Consider the following 21,184-nt stretch of genomic DNA (forward strand, 5'->3'; position numbering starts at 1 on the left):
ATTGGTATCAGAGCCAGACAACTTAGGAGGACTAACCGCCAATTAAGCAACTAGATTGGGAGGAATGATCGGATCAAACATCCACCCACGAAAGTTTGAGGGTGAATTCATAATATGGAAGAGGAAAATGGGGGTATTTAAAAAAAAATTAAAATAATGCTTTATATGAAATATGATTTTGAAGTGCACAAGAACAAGAAGAACTCAATGAATTATGATAGACCAAAAAGCAACGAGATGAGTTCATAGCTAATAGTAAGGCAGAGTTCCATCTCCTTAATGTGTTACCTATACAGGAACTCAACCGGATAGGCCACTACAACTCGATGAAAGACCTTTACGAAAAGTTCCTAGAACTTCACAAAGGGACCTCAGAAATAAAGCTAGGCAGAAGAGACTTACTGAGGAATCAACTAACTCATCTTCGATTAGAAAAGGGAGAAAAGGTGGCGCAACTACATGTGAAGCTTAAAGGGTTAATCACCACCTCAATAACCTCAGAGAAATAATGAAAAATCGAGATACTCTTAGATATGCATTGAATGCATTTCCAATAACCCAAGAATTATTTTCAACCTTAAAATTACATAAATCTCGATGTGCAAGATTTAAAGACACAGAACTACCAAACAACAATATCACTCTACAAGATAAGAAGGGCAACTCAGATTTGGACACATCATTAGATGAAGAAGCATACTGGGCAAGCAAAATGAAAAAGTTTTTTTTACATCTTACAAGTTCAATAAGAAACAGACCTCAAGATTGCTAAGAAGAAAGAAGAAAAAAAGAGTAAGGTGCTTCAACTATGTTGAAGAAGGTCACATCAAGGGCAACTGTCCTAAATTCAAGAAGAAGTCCAAAGAAAAAGGGAAAGAAAAATCGTAGACCAAACACAAGAATCTGAGAGCAACCTGGGATGATTCTTCAGAAGATTCAGAGTAAGAGCAAATAATTGGGCTTGCGTTGATGGCAATGCAAGAAGAAGAATTAGAAATAGGATCCAATGACGAAAGCAACAATACAAGGGGAGCCTCAACCAATGAATTTGAAACGGTAAGTGAGGTACGCAACCTACCCTCTGATCAATTATATGATGCAATTAAAATGCTATATAGATCATTATGCAAGATTAAAAATAAATGCATGAAATTAAAATGAGTTAAAAAAGAATTAAAAATCAAATTGAAAATTCATGCTCTAAAGATGAACTAGAAAAAATAAAGGATGAAAATGCAAAATTAAGGGAACAAATAGAAATTCAAAAATTAGAATTAAAATTTTTTTACATTGGTTCACATAATTTGAATATCATGTTAAAGAACCAAAGAATAAAATTTTGACAAATCATGTTAAAGAACCAAAGAATAAAATTTTGATAAGGATCAAGATATAAAGGATCAAAATATAATTATCAAAATTTTAGGGGTCAAATCAAAAAAATATCAAAAAAAGTTTATTTCAAAAAAATATTTAATAAATCCAGTAGTATAAATTTATTTTGGATTTCAAAATCAATTTTAACTACCTAAATTTTTTTAAGTCAACCAAGAAATTATTTTTTATTTATTTATAGTTGAATTGATATGTAAAAATAATTTTTTAAATATTCTATATAAAATTTCTTATAAAAATTATTTTTTTAATAAAATTATGATATATTTTCTATGATCATATAAAATTTCAAAATTTTTGAATGATTGTATATTTTTTAATAATTATCAAATAAAAATCATAGATTTTGAAATTAGAAAATTAATTAAAATACATTTTTAGTGAAAATTAATTTTTCATGATTAAGGAAATTAATTCTGGTCTATATCTAGTAAAAATTTTAGAAATTTTTATGATTCAAATAATTACTATCACATTTTGTATACAACCCTAGTATTTTTTATTATTGTCAAAAGGGAGAGAAATAAAAATTAGAAATTAGGCATAAATATAGGGGAGTAAGTATTAGGCATAAATGGAGGGGGAGCAAGTATTATTATTTGTTATCACATTATGCTTGTTCATGTTCTTATTATGTTTATTATTTTCTCTAATTTCAAACTTAGTTTAACCAACATTAAAAAGGGAGAGATTGTTAGTACGCTAGTGGAGTTTTGATGTGTGATCACATGAGTCTAAAATTATGTCTTGATTATATTTGATATGTGTGTTTAAGTGTACAAAGACTTAGGAGATCACACACAAGATGGCAAACCTTAGCAAAAGATGCAAACAAGCGAGCAAGATGGTACAGGAAAGGAGTCGACAGGCTTGGTGCATCCAAGGTACAAGGAGTTATAAAAAAGTACTCTGACAGATGCGAGAAGGACACACAGGAGTGTGCATCCGAGGGATGAGAAGTTGGGAGGAAGACTGCACAAGGCCATCAAGGTAGAACGGAGGAGGAAAATGATCAACATAAAATTGACCATTTTATGCCCCCAAATCCATTCCAAGCAGCCCGATGTCTAGGCACCCAGATCCATTCAGGGCGCTCCAGAGTCCAAGTGCCCGAATCTATGCTAGGCGCTCGGATATCCATTCTAAATCAGTGTGAGCCATTATTGATGCGGATGAGGATGGAGTTCACATCAATGGAGTCCAAGTGCTCGGAGAGGTTTCAAGCACTCGGATTGTGAGGAGTCATCTAGACTAGTTAGAGGACCCTTGCCAGAATGGATTGGGTTCGACGAATTAAGGCACCCAAAAGCCTTCCAGGTGTCTGGAACTACCACATTATAACAACAGTCAGATCGAAGAAAAAGCTATAAATAGACTGAAGCTCGAAGAACAATGTACACACTCGATTTTAATTATTTCATTCAGCCCGTTTTAAGTGTCTTGCTCTCAACTATTGTACGAGGTCTCTACCACCACTGGATCATTTCTAAAGAAGAGATTTTGATGAGTACTTTCGCAGCCTTGGACTAACAACCCGAGGGTTGTAACCAAGTAAATCCCTTGCCTCATGTTTTATTTCATGTTATATTTCTACTTTAATTAGTGTGTTCTTGGTAAAACATTAGCAAGAGAAAAAAAATCACTTTTATTGCAAGTCGCTATTCCTCCCCTCTAGTGATCCATGAAATGTTTTCACTGCACCAACACACTGAACGTGAGGTTCAAAATAATATGATGTAAAAGTTATTACTTCCTTGATAATGCATCCATTAACAATAGAGACTTACATGTGCCTTATTTTTTTCTTCAAATGATATATGAATATAATTGTAATAAAATAAAATATATTAGAAAATAATATATAATCAAATTAGTCATTTATCTGCATTGATAACAAAGTATAGAAGATGAAAATTGTATCTTTTAAATGGATACATCCATTAAAAATGGACAGGGCCTTCAACTTTGGCCTCATATGGCAAGTGAACCAAAAAATATTCCATGAAATCAAAAAATAATGGTAGAAATATCTTTTCTAAATTACACAAAATGTTTGGAGTCTCTCTCTAACATCTCCATGTGTGAATGTCTCAACACTATCGAGCAAATATCATGAAGAAAAATGTTTAACTTAGTAATGACATCCTATACAAAATTTGGTAAGAGTTCCTTAAAAGCAATATAAATTAGCTTTTCCAAGAATATATGATATCCATGATTTTTCAAACTAATTAATTTGCATTTCTTCATGTCGACACATCTCCTAATATTAGAGACATGACCATCAAGAAATTTTAATATTTTCAACTATTCACAAATAATCCATCCTTATTCAATATATAAAATGTCTTTGATTTTAGTCTCCTACTACTTTCATCGACATCAAGAGTGGGTCATTTATAAAGGAGTCACATATCTTTTCTTGCATTCAGATTTTCTTTCATTTTTCAGTGAAATTCATAATTGTATTTATCAAATTATCAAAAATATATTCTTCTCAATATACATTACATCGATATTATGATGAATTAAATGACTTTTCTTAGCGTATATAATTCAAACTTTATTAGACTAAAATTTTTTCCATTATGACACTTTTTGCACGAACACATTAACTTATTCTCATGCATAAACTCAACATTCCTACAAATAAAATTCAAAAATTATTCCAACCCGTTAATAAACTCATCAGTTAAACCTCAACGTTCAGGTAAGTTCTTTTTATAGATCCAACTCTTTTCTTTCTGTATTTTTCTATTTTCAAATTTAAAATTATTAAAATATTTACTATGATCTACTATAAATAAAAGTAAGTATAGACCTCATCAATAACAGTAACATAATTAATTGCTACTAAATTATTATAACAATAACTAATATTAAATTAACCACTATTATAGATAAATAACATCCACTATCAATAAATAACTATTAATGTAGATATACCTAAAGCAGGTGAATAAAGACAAATGTCTCTCTAATTATTTTAAGTCCACGCAAAATAGAGATCTACACAATAATATTACAAAGTCATCAATCAAATATAAGGGTGAACAAACAAATATTTTTGATAAACTAAATGAATATCACAAAAAATAGAATCCTCAAAGTGTGTCCGGACACCAGCCAAGAATGCATGTGCGTCTAAATAGGGCTATACACTGCCTAACTACCAAAATAGGGCTTAATTAGCTTGGAGCCAATCGAGCTCACAGCTAGAGATGAGCTAGCAAATAAACGGGCTCGCAGCTAGTTGAGTTCATGACTAGCTAAGGTCGACCAAGCTCGCAACTGGGGCAGACTTGAGCTCATGACCGATCGAGCTCACAGCTGGGGTGACCTCACTACCATATGAGCTCACGGCTCATGACCCAGGCTGAGCTCATGGCCTGGGAGGGATGTCACGACCAGTTGATCTAGGTCGCGGCCAGCTTTGCAGTGATGCCCCAACTTCACGGTGGCTAGCTTTGCGACGATGCTTGAGGAGTTGAAGACTGGAGGGGAAAGGAGAGGGGAGAGAGAGGACCTACGACAGTGGCAAGCTTTCGTGCGTTGGAGAGATTGGAGATCCGACGATCGACAGATCCCAGATTCGTCATGTGAGCATGGGGGAAAAAATTAGGGCTTGGAAAACTTATCCCTAAATCAGTGATGAATCCCAGATTCGTCATTGATTAGCGACAAATCTAGGATTCGTCGTTGATTTGAGATGAATTTTGGGATTCGTTGTTAATTTAGCGATGAATTTTGTGATTCATCGCTGATTTAGTGATGAATCCTAGATTCATCACTGATTTAGCGATGAATCTTAGGTTCATTGCTGATTTAGTAATGAATCCCAGATTTGTTGCTAAATTTAATAAGTAAAATCCAAAATTCTTTAAATTTTGTGATGACTTTGAATTCGTTGTAAATTAGCAAAAAATTTAAAATTCATCGCTAATTTTTAAAACTTATGAAATCATAACTTTTACTAAAAGAATAGGCGAAACATCCACAAGGATCCTCAAGTTTCAAATAGGAACTTGAGAATTATTTATGACTTTTTTTATTTTAGTGAAGCAGATAGCGAGTTAGATTTCGATATTCTATATTGGTTGTCATGCATAGAAGGCTCAAAGTTTTTCCATCCCTTGCAATAAAAAAAAAAGCTTGTCTAGTGTCAACCGTTGTTGTAGAATAGATGTTTAATTAGTTTCGGAGGTAATATATTACATGAACAACAATCTACTTTGTCTCCCAATTCTTTGGAAGTGCAAACATTACTTGATGATTGGATGAGAGCTGAAAAAATTACAAAGAATGCAATTTTTAGATGATGAAGTAAAAGACTTTGATACCAAAGGAACGAACACTACGGGAATAGAAAATGCAAGTGAGTAATAACACTACTTCCTAAGATAAAAATGGTAAAAAGGTAAGTAAACTACGTGATCTTTGATTCCCTTACACCATATCGGGATACATATGCTACTTAAATAAGTGGAAGCACTTTTCTATATTTTTTTTTGTAAATTTATAAATTTTAAATAATTTTTTAAAAATAATAATAAGCTTGAACCATGGTGAATCATGGCCAACCGTGAATCGGTGGTTTGGAATCATGCACCATAACCGTCTTGGATGGTTAAGGTTAAGTGTCAACCTTCCAGGAACTGTCAAACTTGTGGTTTTGAACCGTGCTCGGGTCTACTCTAGGACAACCTATAACAAGATGAACTTAGAGGCAATGAAAAGGATGACATGGAAGAAGCTTAGAAGTTCAATTAGTTCATCTAAGGGATTAAAGGTCTAATAAGATGTACTCTTGGACAAGGAGAATCATTGTGATTGAAGACTTAGGTGTTGGCTCAGATAGTTGCGGTTAGAGTGAATAGCTCAAATAGAGTGAAGCTCTATTTGAATCTCCTCTCCTTAGCAAATTTCTATTTTAACATTAGTTAACCGCATCAACCAATTGCCTATACACAAGTCAATTGTTATAATCCACTATAAAACTTTTTATATAGTTTTATTTTAGTCTAAGTTAACTGTCTAATTGATGGGTATCGATATTAATCAACTGCGCAAACCATAAGTTTGATTAAACTACAATCTTATAGTTTTGATTCATTAATCGACTACTTCAGATTTAGGCTCCATTAGTCAACTATTCTCTCCACTGCAGTTGGCTATTATACCTTGACTTTTACTAGATCACATCTTCATGGGTTTAAGTTCATTAGTCAATTGCTCTTTACCAATAATATTTTATTATTCATAGAATTATCATTCTTTACATAGGTATATTCTTTTCATACAATCTTTTCCCAAAATATATCTCTTACCTATAAAGTTAATTTACTTTATAAGTAAATCCTGACACTACAACAAATTTAACTTTCCGCAGTACATCATCAACGGTGCGGAATACTAGTTTCATGCTACTCTTCACCATCAATGACCTAGATTTAAGGTTCTTCTGCATATCAAGTTCATAAGACTCAATCAAGTAAAAGTTAAAATTTTATTACTCAGTTTTTTTTAAGCACTATATTTTTAAAAATTTATTTTTTTCAAGATATCTTTTCCCTATAGTCATTATGCTTTGTAAACAACACTTAATTGACTTGGAATACCAATTTCATGCTGCTCTTCGCCATTATGACCCAAATATAGGTTCTTTCACACATTAAGTACATGAAGAACAATAATCGACATTAGCTCTTTACCTGAGGACATCTTGAATATGAGTTTGACTAGTCCTATGATCTGGACTTAGACGAGTTGCCGATATAGAGATCTCGGTAAGAGATTGGCTAGTAGGAAGAAATATCTCTTTGTCAACGCAAATGTACTGTGTCGCTCTCATGTTAATCCTCTAATCTCTTGAGATATTGATCATGTTGACCTTGAATACTAGACATTTGAATCGAGTTGCCTGCTTGACAGTTCATCTCCCCAAACCATGCATCCAGATTGATCTAATTAAATTTAGTGGTAGAGATTGAGGATGTGCCTGAGTTGGATGCTAGCTTAATTATTTGGCTAATGTTTTAGAGCAATGTCAATATACTTTTGTAACTCAAGTGAATATTATTTCACAAAAGAAGATTTAGTTTTCATCCTATTCAGACAAAACTAAAATGAGACCTGAGAAGGATCTTTTATCAATCTGGATCCTTTCTAAATTACCCATGTAAATAAATTATAATACAATGAAAAGTTTAAATATTTATTCATTTTATTATTCATCTATCTAATTTTTTATTCAAGTAAATATACCTGAGCTCTCATCATCTAAACACTCTATATATATATATATATATATATATGCCTGTTTTATAGATAGACATTTTTTTTCTTTATATATTTTTGTGACAAACAAGAGCACGAGGATAACTTCTAAGTACTTATGCAATTGTAATCAAGGAAGAAGAAAAGATTAAGATAAGGCTGTAGATCATAAGCCTTTAAATAAAAACAAAAATGAAACAGTATATTTTAACCTCTTTAATTAGAAAGGTGGGCGCCGACAAGGACTCATTTGGCTTTATTGTGGTAGTTGGCAAAAATCCAAGGCGGTACAACGTGGCTTGCAGCAGAAGCGGCAGCCGAGTGAGCCCGCATGACGCAATTGGATGACTTACGTGTCGACTCGACGGGTTATCCACGTCGAGAAACATCGCTTTCACCGGATCCACTGGGGAGCAAACTAAGAGATGAGTGGAACGCGTGATATCATCCGCCGATAGAGATAAAACGTGTTAGACGCTGATTGACTTATAGTGGCGGCGGAGAGTGGGTTGAGGACGAGAGCACTAAATGATATCAAATGATTGGCTAAATGTGAATTAAAGAGCACATGGCCTAAGGCCCACTCCTGTATATATTAAAGAAATTAGATTTTGAATTGATATTAATATTTTATAACTATCTGCACTAAACTTCTAAAATTTCAAAAGATGCGCTATATTTTATTTATTTATACCAAAGAGCACGTTTAATTTTAATAATATCCCTCCAACAATAGTAGTGTGCCAATCTATTTTCTCAAATGTCTATGCCATATAATATCTGGGCCACCCAAAAGTCACCTTCAACTTTGTGCTTATCAAAGTTTGTTTTACACAACTCTTTCTGGACAAAACACCATTCCGGTAGTATAATGACTCAGGAACAAATTGAAGAAAAAAAATTAAAGATTGATTGTTCTCCAAAAATGATTGATTAGAGTTTCAACATAACTTGGTGCATCTCATTCGATATCTTTTTATTAATTCTCTTTAAAGTTTTTCATGTATGTATTATACTCATGTATGTATTATACTGACTATAGTCTTTTGTTTATTTGTAATTTGAATATATAATATATAAAAATACAATGTACACAAATGTTGAGTTAATATTGGTTTGAAAAATTATTTTAAGATGGCTTTTAGCGATTATGATTTATAATTATTAAGATATATTATTTTAGGGTTTACTATCCATTGTTGTGTAGTTCAAGATTTTGGAAAGACAAGTTGATGGTTGATGGTGAGATTATAACCATTCGAATGTAAAACATTCGTATTTGATAAGAAATATTATGTGCACACATTATATATATATATATATATATAATAAAGTTTAAAAGGGTTCTCTGATGCATTACCATGGTGTTGGTTTATCTAGACTTGGTCTTGATATCCTATTATGTACTGTTAAACTTTCAAATGTGGTAGAGATACAGTAGTTCTAATTTCTCTAACATGTAACACAGTGGTGTCGATCATTGTAGCCTAACATCATTGTAGTGCTGAACTTTCCAACCTAGCAACACTGTGATGTTGATTAACACAAACTGACACCATTGTGATGCTGAATTTTCTAACCCACCACCATAGTTGTTATGATTTCTCCAATCTAACACCGTGTGGTGCTGATGATTTCAACTTAGTTCCATATTGGTATCAAACTTTCTAACCCAACACGACATTCATTATGATTTCTCTAAAACCAGCAACACAATATTGTTGATCATTCCAACCTATCATGCACTAGAGTGATGCTGAAATTTTCAAACTCAACACCATCATTGTTCTGATTGCTAATGATCAACACTACCTTGGTGTTGATCATTCCAACCCATCCCCACATATAATTGAACCTTCAAACCCAGCACTATAGTCCTGTACCATAGTGGTACTAATCATTCCAATCCAACACCACATAGGTACTAAACCTTCTGACCCAGTATCATATTCTTCATCCCTACACCAGAGTAGTGCTAATCATTCTAACCCAACCCCACATTAGTACTAAATCTTCTAATCTAGCACCACAGTCTCCAACCCTACACTACAGTGGTATTGATCATTCAATCCCAGAAATAATATATTTCAAAAATAATTTAAAAATAATTTTTCAACAAGAAGTTTTCAAAAGAGTTTTGAAAGTATTTTTCAAATATGTTCAAAGTAGATGGTTTTGAAAAACTATTTATTACTCTTTGAAATCAGAATCTCCTCCTTAATCAGACACGCCCTTAGGACTCTTTGTTAACCACAAAGCAACCTCCTTATGTGTCTTAGGGTTTGATTCAAATTAAAATAATAATTTTAAAATAATTTAGAATGTGCATTGGAAATAGTTTTCAAAGATTTCTCAAATATAAAAGAGAATTTATGAAATAGATTGCTCTTTTTATTTGAACCTCTCCCTAAATCTAACACTTCCTTAGGGCTCTTTGTTACTCATAACACTACAAAAATATAGGGGATTAGCAACGAATTTTTACGACGAAATATTTTCATCGTAAATTAGCGACAAACATTGCGACGAAAACTAATTTCGTCGCCAATTGGCAACGACATCTGCGATGACTATTTTTTCGTTGCCAAATTGCGATGGAAACAATTTTGTCGCATAATTCGTCACCAATTGGCGACGAATTCCAGTTTCATCGTCAAATTTAGCGACCGATTAATATATTCATCGTAAATTTGATGACAAATTTTATTTTCATCGTCAAATTTAGCGACCGATTAATATATTCATCGTAAATTTGACGACAAATTCCATTTTCGTCGCCAAATTTAGCGACCGATTAATATATTCATCGTAAATTTGGAAATGAATTCAATTTTCGTCGCCAAATTTAGCGACCGATTAATATATTCGTCGCAACATCTGGTAGATTTAACGGGAAGAGAAGAAAATATAAATTTATTGGCGTCGAATAAATGGATTCATCGCAGAGTTGGCGATAAATGCATATATTTGTCGCAAAATTTGCGACGAATCCATTTATTCGTCGGAAAGTTGGCTAACTTAAGTGGTGGGGTCGGACTGCGCGTGAAAATTTTAGGGCATTTGGCTACGAATTCTAATTCGTCGCCAAATTCATCGCAAAATGCCCTTATTTTTGTAGTGTAAGACAAATTCCCTCTGTGTCCTAGCGGTTAATCCAAGTCAACAGAATAAGTAACTTATGATTTTTTAAAATATAATTTTAATTAAACTTTTAATTTGGGCTTTCTACTAAATCTAACACTTCCTTAGGGCTCCTTGTTGACCACAAGACAATCTCCCTATGTCTTAGGGGTTCTTCCAAGTCAAAAGAACCATTTACAAAACAATTTTCAAAGCGTTGAGTTTTCAAAAATATTTTTAAAGTAGGTTTTTCAAGTAGTTTTTAAAAGGTCTTTTGAAAATAGTCTTTCAAGAATAATTTTCTCTCAACTAGACACTCTCTGAGGACATCCTTGTTAACCATAAGAAATTTATGCCTATGAGTCTTAGGGTCTTAGATATAGTGTTGACTTAAGGGTTTTGTATCTAAGTGTTGGTCAACTAATTTTCAAATACTTAGAGTTTTGAAACCTTTAGCATATAAGTACACTCAACAAGTATGAATCTTAAGTAATTATCAATTTTCAAAAATAGTTATACAAAATAGTTTTATAGTGTTTGAAAAATATTTTCAAAACATTGTGTTTTAATAGTCCTTGACATCTCACCCATTCTAAGTGTCTCAGTACATGACATACAAGGATTGTCTTATGATTTTTATGAGATATTTTGTCAAATTTATAATAAAGCATATGCATATACATGGCAACTATGGATGATTCAATCAAGTCAGATAATTTTTAATTTCTAATAATGTATCAATTTTTTGATTTGATACATTTTGTGTGATCTCGCGAATGTGTCAACCTACTTTGACACATTTTTAATTTTTATTTCATTTAGTAATATTTTAATTAGTTTCATAGTTATAAGTATTTTATTATAATTAATTAGATTTATGGTTTTAGTTATATTTATTTGAATTATATTTATTTTAATTATGTTTGTTGTTGGAATTATTAATTTATTTGTTTGAATTATTAGTTTATTTTAATTATATTTGTTTGTTTAGATTTTTTATTTGATTAAGTTACACTTCATAATTAAATATAATTGGATGGTAATTAATTTTATTATTTAATTTTATATTTTTAAAATTTAAGTTTAACTTGTTAAATTAATAGATTTATTTTCTTTAATTTTAATATTTAATTTCAAAATTTTTAGATTCAAGTTTAAAATTTTAATTATTTTATAATTGAAATGTACATGATTATAATTAATTTATTGTTTAAATATGATTTTTAATGTATAAATTTGAATTTATATTTTTAAAGTTTAAAAATTTATTATAAATATTTTAAGATTTAATTTTAAATTTTTATTGACTAGATTATTAATTTTAGAATTTTTCTTGATGGATTTTGAATTTATCTCATTATTTAGATTATCTTGATTATTTAATTCTAAGTTATTAATTAAATTTGAATTATTATATTTATCTTGATAATTTATGTGGTTAAATTATTATTAATTGGATTTATTATATTAATTAAAATTGATTTATTTAATTATGGATTATCTTAGTTGAATTAGTTAAAGAATTGATCTATTTTTTTATTTATTTAAATTAAATCTAAATTAATTATATTTTCAGAATTGGTTAAATTATTAATGTTGGAATTAATTAAATTTAAATTAATTAAATTATCTAAATTTGAATAGATCAAATTAATTAAGTTTGAATTATCTAAATTTGAATTGATCAAATTAATTAAATTTTTTAAATTTAAAAATTTTAAATCAATTGACTTTTTTATATTTAAAATTTTCTAATTAATTGAATTTTTTGAATTTATCTTAGTTGAATTAGTTAAAGAATTGATCTATTTTTTATTTATTTAAATTAAATCTAAATTAATTATATTTTCAGAATTGGTTAAATTATTAATGTTGGAATTAATTAAATTTAAATTAATTAAATTATCTAAATTTGAATAGATCAAATTAATTAAGTTTGAATTATCTAAATTTGAATTGATCAAATTAATTAAATTTTTTAAATTTAAAAATTTTAAATCAATTGACTTTTTTATATTTAAAATTTTCTAATTAATTGAATTTTTTGAATTAAAAAAATTTAAATTAATTGAATTTCCTATGATTTTTTTAAATTAATTAATTTTCTAAATTTAAAAATTTTAAATTAATTAAATTTTCTACATTTGAATTTTTTAAATTAATTAAAATTTTTAAAGTAATTAAAATTTTAAATTATCTAAATTTTTAGCAAAAATAAAGCTAGTATGCAAAATCCTTGGGGTATTTTCATAAATTAAAGGACTTACTAGAATCACAACCTCTAATTTTGATTTCGCCTCCTCCTTCCTCTCCGGGCATTGATTTTTGTAGTGTCCGGGGTTCTAACACTTGAAGTACGTGATGTGTTCTTTATTCCTCCGGACTCCTGGCTCATGGCATTGGTTGTTCATTTACCATCGGTGGTGTCGTTCAAGTTTTACGAGTAGGACACTAATTTTTTGCAGTGCCCTCTCTCCCTGCACTTAAAATAAATTATATAAAATTTAAAATGAACATTAATAATATTACCTCGCTCCCCCTCCATCTTTGCTTTCATGCTCCCGTAGCGATTAGTCTAATCAATAGCATGTCTGCTCTGATACCAATTGTAGGATCGGTGCGCGCTAAAGGAGGGTAAATAGTGTTGGTCGTTCATTTGTTCTTACTAACACAGAAAACTTACAGCGATATTAAATAATAAGTTAGGGACACACAAATTTTTTTACTTGGTTCCTAATCTCCAGGGTTAGTGCGTCCAAGGCTTATGCATGGGAAGACGCCTGTCCACTAATGGTCTCCTTTTTGAAATTTTTTCGAAGGTAGAGAAACTCATCTGGCTATCCAATAATCATAATAATAAATAAAATAAAGGACAATAATAATTAATAAAAAGAAACCTCCCGTATAGCTGCTCTGGAAGTCCTTGAGCGCATCGCACTTTCCTGGAGCTTCCCCGATCACACGAGTAGGATGTCATTTGCATTTGACAACACAGTAGGACAAAGAGTAATGGAAATTAGGGTTGTCCTTAATAGTGCCTCGAACCGATCCGATCGAATGCGATTTCGTCAGTCTTTATCAGGGCCAATTCCATCTTATCCGGGCGCTTAGACCATCCAGGGGCACCTGAACTGTCTGGGTGCTTGGAGTAACATTCGGGTGCTTGGATCGAGTCAACTTAGGTTTGACCTAAGTTTACCTCGGGCTTAGTTCGGCTGCTTCTGTTTGTTCCTCTTATGCTTCTTCAGTCTTACTTTCAGCTCCTAATTCCTACAAAATATGCATACAAACACGGAAGCGACCTAATCTTACCTGTAGTTTGTCTGACCTACTAGGCATACCTAGGCATTACCCTGTAGATCTAACCTACTAGGCTTACTCGTGTCTAATTTCTAGTTAGGACTAGTCACTTCCAGAGGTAGACTTCTCACCTACTAAACATCTGGTTACTCTTGATCTGTTTGGACTTTCCCTTGCCTAACCTCTAGTTAGGCCTAATCACTAGGTAAACTTTCCACTTGCTAAGCATCCGGTCACTGATAATGGGCATTTTTACCTATTTAATTAGAGTTATTTTGGACCGGTTTGACCAGATTTCATGTTATACATTGGGTTTTTAGCGTATTCTTTGTCTTTGATAAAATTTTAATCTTCATTCTATTTTTCTTATTATTTTGAGGTAATTATGGACATTAATTTGTGGTATTTAATTTTTCAGGAAATTAGGATGAAGATAATCATATTTGGAGGTCTAAATTAGAAGAAAAATCAACTTGGCTCAGTTTGGGTTCGACTCAACTTCAATTCGGTTCAATTAGAGTTAAATTTAGTTTCAATTTGGGTTCAGCCTTGATTAGCCTAATTAATTGATGGATTTAGCTAACCCAAATCAGCCACTTTAGCCCAATTCCATACAGCCCAATCCATTTTCAAACCCTATTCGACCCGATTCATCAATTAAGCCGCCGGTTCAGAAACAATTCAAGCGCCGGTCCAATTCCATGGTTCAGCAACGCCGGTTCACAAGCAAAGTGTTTAAAGGTTTCTCCGGTTCACAACGCGAGGGCGGAGGCTCGGACAAGCTAGGTTTACTGTTTTCTTTCTCCCTCGTGATTTTTTCCCCTGTTCTTCTCCGTTCTTCCTTTGTTTCTTCATCGCCGAGCCTCCGCCCGCCTCTCTTCCCCGATTTCTTGCTCAAAGCCGACCGTCGCCATCATCCCGGAAGGTTGCTTCATCGCCGACTCTCCGCCCTTCACTGTCGCTTCGGTATCCGCTGTTGTGAGGGTTCTCCAGCTGCGAACGACCGACAACAAGCCCGCTCCTCCGCGTCCACAGAAGCTCCGACGGTAGCCGGACCTGGACTGCAGTTGCAGCTCGCACCGGTCTTGGTCCGCGATTGTAGCTGAGAATCGCCGGCCACCGCTTCATCTCCGTCATCACCGGAAGAGATAGGTAAGGTTTCTTGGATTCGTTTCCTAAGCTTTGTCTGTGGTTTCAGCAGGAAGGTCTGTTTGATTCCAAGCTAATCTTCTGCGCATCTGTAACCACCCCGACGAGCCCATTTCCACCGGCGCAAGGCTAATTGTGTGGCTTCGTCGGCCACTTAAACCCCTTAATTTTCCAGTATAGATTTTATCTCATTTGTTAGCTATTTGTTCCTCAGAAACCCCCCCTCTCTGTAAATACATTCCTAATTTTAACCCCAATGCCTAATTCTGTTCTTTGATGAGTTAGGGTTTTATGCATTTTTAATCGATTCATTTTTGGATTTTTGCATGAAAATAAATTATGAAATGAATCGATTTGATTGTATTTGTCCTATATTGCATAATCTGAAGCTTGATTATAATTTTCATGATTTAATGGCAATTTTTACATTAATTGAGTTTAATTGATTTTAGGGTTCAAATCGGATCAAGCTCGAGCTCAATCGCGATCAAATCGAGCCAATTTGCCCAAATTGATCAAGCCCACATGGAGGACATGACCTAACTCAAGCCCGATCAAGATCCCTCAAATTTTTACAAGCCCTAGACTGCCCTAAAGCCCTAGATCAAGTTCTGCATCATCAGATCAAAAATGGACGGCCCAGATTCAAGGATTAATCAGCGGGTATAAAAATCAAAACTTTACGGGGTGAACAGTGGTTGCGCCACTGTTCATCTTCGTCCCACGAACGCCAGCCCCTGCTCGGCGACGTACCTCCACGGGGCAGCGTCGTCCACCCAAACTTCGATTCCATTGCGTCCTTGATCCCTGAGGAGGTGGAAGCCGGCCGATTGGGCGATATTCCGGCAGCTGGAAGGAGGCGCGCCGGCGAGGGGTTCTTCCGGCGGCTTTCACCCCTGTTTCGGCGTGTTCCGGCCAACCACTGCACAATCCGGTGCCGCAATCCTTGGAGGGGTTCTCCTAGGATCGCCGAGCATCCTTGAATCATTCAGCAAGCATCATCGGAGCAACGAGGAAGAGAGGAAATCCAGTTTTGCAACTCAATTTGCTGTGCAGCGTTCTGTTTTGGCCAGAAGAGGGTTTCTTCTGGGTTTTTCAGGGTGCTGGCAGCGAGCAAACCACTCGACGACCTTGAAGACTCCAAAGGAAGTGAAGCCAACATGGATTCAACAGCTGATTGACAACCAGCCGAAGGAGATTCAAGGAGAAGAGGAGGATTTTGGGATTTTCTAATTTCTGTTTCTGCAATTTTGTTTCTGCAATTTTCTGATTTGAAGTTTCAGATAATTCCTACAACCTTGTTGAATTGGTTATTTAGTTAACATGTTTAGCTGTTGTTTGTTTGGATTCAAATTTACCTTAGTGATTTTGCTTAGCTTGGTTTTAAGGCTGATTTCCATTTCTTCAACTGAAGTTCTGATAACTTAGGCACTGTTCCGTGCCAATGAAAAGTTACTGTTCCGTGCCAATTGCTTTAGGATGATTATGGATTAAGCTTCAAGTTGTAAGTGTCTTAGATTGCATTTTAGAGTTTAGTTATTAGTTTCAACAAGTTTCAATTGATTTCGTTTCATTTTACTTGCATTAACAACATTAAACATTTAGGTTTAGGTTTGATTTAAACAGTTAGGGTTTTTATTGAATTTTGATTTGCATTTTAGGTTAGATTGATACTTAGGATTTAACTTGTCTTCATTTTTTCATTGCATTTTTCATTGCATACATTGAATTTAAATTTTCATTTCATTTGAAAACACCAAAACCCCCATTTTATATAGAAAACCCCAAAAAGAACGACACAAAAGCTTGATTTAAACAATTGTCTACTAGTCCTTGGAAAAATACGACTCGAGGCCCCTATACTTCATTTATTTGAATTTATTATGGGTTTTCGATAAATTTATAAATTCTAATTTGCAACCCTACTCGTGACACATTGCAAATCTAGGGTTGTCAAATTTTGGCGCCGTTGCCGGGGAATAACTAGTAGGAATTGTTTGATTTGAGCTTATGAATAATTTGTTTTACTGTTACTTGGATCATTGTTGGGTTCTAAAATGTATGAAAATTCATTTTATCAACAACCATCTTATCAACAATCTGAACAGCAAAATTTTTATTTGCAGGAGCCATATCAAGGTTTTCAACATGTGGATCATCAATTTCAACCTCAAAATCAGAATTTTCAGTGTGGGCAGTTTCAACAAGATTTCCAACAGCAATCAAATCAATTTCAGCAACCGTATCAACAACAACAAGGATTTCAACAACCCTACAACAATATTCAGCCCCAATTTCATCATTTTCAGCAACAAAATAATTCATTTCAGCCACATCAGTTCCAGCCTTCAAACCAAGGATTTTCACAGCCTTATGGTGGCTTCCAACAGCCCCTAAATCAAGGTTTTCAAGGCACAAATTTTCAGCAACCTCCCTTGAACTTTCAAGCAAGTTTTCAACATCAAAATGCTTCTTTTCAAGCCCAAAATCAATGTCAATCATCATTTTCTCAAAGCGGACAGATTTGTAATCAAATTCAGCAGCCCATCTATTTTCAAGATCAGCAAAACTCATACCCAATCCAAGAAGACTATGGGAGTTCTAGTGAGTTTATGCAAAAACAACAAGAACTTGAGGAGGTAATGCAACAAGTTTTGCAACAACAACAAATCTTGCTACGACTACAAAGTCAAAGAAATGCATCCACGTTACAAAATCTTGAAAGACAAGTTGAACAACTTATAAGTAGCATGAATCAATTGCAGGCTCAAAGATCAGGTCAATCACCTTCTCAAGAAATTCCAAATCCTGAAGAAAATTTTAATGAAATAATTTTGAAGAATGAGGAGCCTACTGCAATTCCAAGCACTAAAAATTCAAATTTTCATGAAGAAATTTCAGCAACTCCTTCTCCCACACAAATCAGCCCTGAAATGGATTTTACAGCAATTAATGGTGAACAAAATTCAATAAACACAGTGTCACAGGTTGATTTCAGTTTGGATGATGGAGAGGATGCATTGGTTACTGAGGAAGATGATCTGGAGACTAGTTCTGATTTACTTGCATTTGAAAATGATCAAATGGGTGTAGGGGATTGCACTGAGCCCCAGGGACCACCACTATTGATAGAGGATTCAGAGGAGAGATATTTAAGTGTAGGGGATTGCATGGAGGCAATACCCCAAGCATCACTTCCAGTTAGTATACATTCACTTGAGTCAGAACAGGAACCCTCATTCGAGGAGGATGAAGTTGTGGAGCCACACAGTCAGCAATTAGGGCCTATTTGTAGTCACTCCAGTATTTGCCATGCTTCAGGTACCTCCTATTCATCCACAGTTAGTATTCATGCCCATCATTCAGAAAATATCATAGAGGTACCGGTATTTGATTTTGTTGGATGTGAGTCATTTCTTTATGCATGCCCTACACATAAAGAGATGGTATGAATGTGGAAGAAAGAAGATATAAAATAATGAACTGTTATGATGTTAAACATGCCCATTAACAATGCTTACAAGAAATCTACTTCCTTCTCCGTAAATGAAAAATCAACTCTCTTCCTCCCTTGGATGCGCATCTAACTCACTAATCATCATCAAACTCTCCACTTCTAGAAAAATTACACATCATATCAATGATTTATTATTTTCAACAAAATTCTTTTTCAATGATTTTTTTCTTTTCAGAATTTGCTTTGTTTTTTTTTGCTCTTTTTTTCAACCCTTTTTTTTTCAACCAATCTAAAGGAAATAAAAACCTATCTACAAATCATGATATGATGTGATATGCATTACATATAGGTTTCTCCACAATACTAACCAAATCTTTCTCAACAAAAATATGACTTCAAAGAAAATAAAGCATGGTTCACCCATGGTGATCAAGCATGGCTAACTCATGCTATCAATTATATCAAGCCTCAACATTTTTTTCTCATTTTTTTTTCAACATCTCCTCCCCCACACTTAAACTTTGACCGTCTCGGGAAATAAATTAAACAAGATAACAGTAAATTATTTTAGTCAAGATGTATCCAAGAAGGTCATATATAATAAGGGAAAAGAATGTAACTATCAAAGAAGTAAAAGAAGAAGACATTTACACAAAGAGAAGATAGCATGGCAAAGTCTAAAGTTCCAAAAGTGTAGATAAGATAGTCTTCATCATCATCATCACATAACTTATAATATTATGGTCTCAAAAAGAAGCATAGCAAGTTCTAGAGTTCCACAACATGAGTGCATATCACACAACAAGGAGAAAAATGATTAAGTCATCCTCACTAGGTGTATAAAGTCATCAAGTAATTAAAGTCAATCCATTACAATCCATCACCACACTAATGACCATATGCATAAAAAGTATCTAAGCCTGCTATAGAATCCAGAACATGATAATCAAACTTAGCTAACTTTGATCACATATCTTAAAGAATGGTATGAGCACTCAAGAAAATAAAACTTAAATTCCTAACACTATGTGTAAATGAAAAACTAGGTGTCTTATTCACACAAACATGTATGCAAACCAAACAAAACAACTAAAGAAGGAAATAAAAAGTCATTTGTCTTAGCAATGTTTCAATCCCATCCAAACGACTCTCTATCGGGGTTGCTGCTCAGTAACAAAAGCTTGAATCTCCTGCACACTCTTGGTTGTCAAAGACTGACTCCCAAACTGTTGATAATTAACTGCCATAATCTCAATGAGTTCTCTGGCTTGTGATGGTGTCTTGTTGACAAGTGCTCCTCCACTAGCAGCATCTATCATATTTCTATCCATGGGAAGCAATCCCTCATAGAAGTACTGAATCAATAGCTGCTCACTGATCTGGTACTGGGGGCAACTTGCACAAAGTCTCTTGAAACGCTCCCAATACTCATACAATGTTTCTCCAGTCATTTGTTGATCACCGCATATGCTTTTTCTGATTGTTGCCGTCCTTGATGCAGGAAAAAATTTTTTTCAAAAATATTCTACTCATATCATTCCAACTGGTAATAGATCTTGGGGGAAGGTAGTAATACCAATCTTTAGCCCTGTCTATCAATGAAAATGAGAATGCCCTAAGCTTGATGTCGTCCTCTGATATGGTTTGAGGCTTCATTGTTGAGCACAACACATGAAATTCTTGCAAGTGTCTATTTGGATCTTCACCAGCTAATCCATGAAACTTCGGCAATAGATGAATTATCCCTGATCTCAGCTCAAAATCCACTTCAAGTTCAGGATACTGAATGCAAGAGGGATGATATGCTACATCTGGTACCGCCAACTCCTTGAGAGTTCTGTTGTTGATGTTGTTGTTGTTGTTGTTTAGTGTCATGTTGATCACTGGATTCCTCTGAGCTCTCTGTAAGGTATGGAAATGTTCTATCAATCTCTGGATCGTATTCAAGTAATGGCTCCCTAGATGCCCTGGTCATGCACTATGGTCTCACATGAAAGCAAGCAAGCAAACAAGACAACTAGGTGTAGAAACAATACATAATGATCTCAAGTATAACAAGGAATTGAAGTACCAAATAATTTTTTTAATTTTTATTTTTGTGACCACCATAACAATAATAGTAAATGAAAATGAAAAGAAAATGAAAAGTTTTTTTACAAAAATGAAAAAGTGGTCAAAATGAAGGAATTTGGTCAAAAATTGGGCTTATTTCACGGCCAAAGGCGGTGAGTTTTCCCTAGGCCGTTTTTTTTCAACCTACCAAATTTCAGTCAATCGGAGTCAAAATGAACAAATCAGCATAAACTAGCATTAATTGGACAGTTTTATCCCTTATAAGCAAGCTTCAAAGCTAGAACTACCTAGAACTACCTAAACACCGCTATCAATCCCCAGCAATGGCGCCAAAAATTGATGTGTGCTCAGATTGTCGTGTAAATGAGCACGTCAATTTAATTAATACCGAATCCCCTAACTAAAGTAGTATAG

The 21,184-nt window shown here is 33.7% G+C and overlaps 1 pseudogene; it reads right to left on the reverse strand.

Moving 5' to 3' along the window:
• Positions 1 to 19,848: 19,848 nt before the first annotated feature.
• Positions 19,849 to 20,572, reverse strand: LOC141834050 (uncharacterized; annotated as a pseudogene).
• Positions 20,573 to 21,184: the final 612 nt, after the last annotated feature.

This window comes from Curcuma longa, chromosome 8 (assembly GCF_044706935.1).
Source record: "Curcuma longa cultivar G26 ecotype Majalengka, Jawa Barat chromosome 8, ITB_CL_G26_1.1, whole genome shotgun sequence".
Classification (NCBI taxonomy): Eukaryota; Viridiplantae; Streptophyta; class Magnoliopsida; order Zingiberales; family Zingiberaceae; genus Curcuma; species Curcuma longa.